This window comes from Elephantulus edwardii, unplaced genomic scaffold (genome assembly GCF_000299155.1).
Source record: "Elephantulus edwardii isolate Elephantulus edwardi_28Jun2011 unplaced genomic scaffold, EleEdw1.0 scaffold00019, whole genome shotgun sequence".
Taxonomy (NCBI): domain Eukaryota; kingdom Metazoa; phylum Chordata; class Mammalia; order Macroscelidea; family Macroscelididae; genus Elephantulus; species Elephantulus edwardii.
In genome coordinates, this window is record NW_006399769.1 from 427,185 (window position 1) to 430,296 (window position 3,112).

The window sequence follows — 3,112 nt, forward strand, 5'->3', positions numbered from 1 at the left end:
TTCTCCAGCACCACAGCTCAAAGGCATCAATTCTCCTTCTATCCTCCGTAGTCATTGTCCAACTCTCTGATGCATAACAAGTGATTGCAAAGACCATAATCTGTATCAGATGCACCTTAGTCTCCAGAGTGACACCATTGCTCTTCAGTACCCTGGAGAGGCCCTAACAGTACACTTTCCCATCACAATACAGTTTTTATTTCCTGGATACTGGTGCCAAGAGTGTTGACTGTGGAGCCAAGCAGACTAAAGTTGTTAATAAGCTCAATCTCTTCACCAGCCATCCTGATGCTGCCAATTTGTCCAGCGGTGAGAATCTTTGTCTTCTTGATATTGAGCCTCAATCCATACTGAAGGCTGTAGTCTTTCACCCTCGGCAACAAGCATTTCAGGTCCTCCTCAGTTTCATCAAGCAGGGTTGTGTCATCTGCATAACACAGACTGGTAATAGATCTTCCACCAATCTGATGCCACACTCCTCCTCATAGAGCCCAGCCTCTCAGTTAATCTATCCTGCATACAGGTTGAAAAGATATGGAGACAAGACAATCCCTGGAGTACACCTTTCCCAATTTTGAACCCTGCAGTGTTGCCCTGCTCTGTTCTGATGACTGCCTCTTGGTCCACGATCAAGTGTTCTGGTATTCCCATTCTCAGAGTCAGCCACAATTTGTTATGATCCACACAGTCAAACGCCTTTGCATAATCAATAAAACACAGATAGACATTCTTCTGGTATTCCCTGCTTTCAGCCAAGGTCCATCTAAGGTTAGCTACAATATCCCTAGTATCACGACCCCTTCTAAACCCAGCCTGGACTTCTGGCAGTTCTCTGCTGATGTACTGTTCCATTCATTTTTGGATAATCTTCAGTAGAAGATTGTTTGCTTGTTAGATCAATGATATTGTTCTATAGTTTCCGCACTCTGTTGGGTCACCTTTCTTGGGAATGGGAACAAATATAGATCTCTTCCAGTCAGTTGGCCAAGTGGTTGTTCTCCAGATTTCTTGGCACAACTTGGTGAGCACATCCAGGGCAGTGTCTGTTAGCTGAAATACATCTATTGGTATACCTTCTATTCCTGGGGCCTTATTTTTTGCTATTTCCTTCAAAGCAACTTGAACTTCTACCTTCATCTCCATAGGCTCTTGCTCATATGTTGTTTCATTAAATTCTTCTGTGTCTGCCAATTCTTTTTGATACAGTGATATTCTTTCCATCTTCTTGTAATACTTCCTGGATCATTTAATATTCTGCCTAAAACATCCTTGATTATAGCAACTCTAGGTTTGAATTTGTTTTTCAGTTCCTTGAGCTTAAGAAATGCTGAATGAGTTCAGCCCTTTTGATTTTCCAACTCCAGCTTCTTGGACATTTCATTGTAATATTTTGCTTTGTCATCCCATGCTGCCTTTTGGAATCATCTGTTCAGCACTTTAGTATCTTGAATTCTTCCTTCTGCTTTGGCTTCTCTGCGCTTCAGTGCAATCTTCAGAGTTTCTTCTGACATCTATTTTTGTCTTTTTTTTTTCTCTTCTGTCTTTGTAATGACCGTTTGCACTCTTCCTGGATTGATACCTTTGACATCCTCGCACAACTCATCTGGTCTTTGCTCATTAGTGTTCAAAGCCTCAAACCTGTTCCTGAGATGGTTCTGAAATTTAGGTGGGATGAACTCAAAGTCATATTTTGGTTCCTGTGGATTCGGTTTAATTTTTCTCAGCTTCAGCTTGAACTTGCATATGAGTAGTTGATCTTTTCCACAATCAGCTCCTGGCCAGGTTTTCACAGCTGATATTGAGCTTCTCCAGCAGTTCTTTCCACAGATGTAATCGATCTGATTCTTATGCATACCGTCAGGTGAAATAGGATAGACTGAAAAACAAACAAACAAAAAGCCAAACTTTATTATAATTAATTTTCTAATACTAAAACCAAGGAAGGATTATTGAAGCCAGAACAATTAAAATAAGTAGTTATTTAAAAGGAGAACAAATTTAAATAATCTCAAAATCTCGGTAGAAACCTACAGACACGTTACAGAGATGACTTACGTAAAACTCTAAAGGCAGCTGCCAACAAGAAGAACAAAAACTGACAAAAGAAATATGTACCAAAGAAAAATCTCCCTAATATATGAAGGTGAAATGAAGATATCTTCAGATAAATATAAACTAAGGGAACTTGTACAAAATAAATTTACTTTTCAAGAAACATTAAATGCAATACTTTGGCCAAAGAACCTGCACAAGGAGACAAAAATCCAAAATTAGTAAACATGTAATCATCATTCAGAAACTAAACCAGACATAGAAATCCATAAATCAAGGGACTAAAAATATAGAAACAGACATTAGTCTGTAAATGAGGATAGCTACAATGAAAAAGGAAGGAATAGTGTAGTTCCTAAGAAAGTCAGACTCATTCTCACTGACTTTGAAGAGGCTCATAGCTGACCTTATGGTGGGTTTTCAGAAGGGTGTAAATTACATTGAAGGAAATTGTCTCTTTCTCTAGTGGAGTCACTGATGTATTTAAACCGCAGAGGACTGATTTTAAATCAGCAGTGCAACTCCTCATAGACTACACCAGTGGAACTTCCTAGCTTAGTTACAGAACATCTAAAAGGAAAGGAAATCAAGACAAGTTCAAGAGAAAGTCAAATTTTTAGACTTGGGAATAAAATTGTAATGTACAGAGTAGTTGAGAAAAGTACTAAAATTCATCAAAATAAGAAAATGATAAAGGATTAGTAAACTGAAACAACAGGAATAAATGAAAGCATATGAAAAGAAAATGAACAAAGTAAATTCTGGCACAGAAAACTCTATCCTCAAAACCACAGAAAAGAATACAACAAGATGATAACAGTAAAACCATTACTATTGATAGTTTCACTGAATGTGAACAGGTTAAAAGCACCAGCAAAGAGAAATCAAGTAGCAGAAAGAGTAAGAAATATGACATATAATTATGGGGTTCGGTGTTTTGTTCTTTTTTACAAGAGAAGTATTTTTGAACAAAAAAGTAAAACATTAAAAATCAAAGGGAGGAAAATATCTTCTAAATGTTGTTGTTCTTGTTGTTATGTGCCGTCGAGTCGTTTCCGAC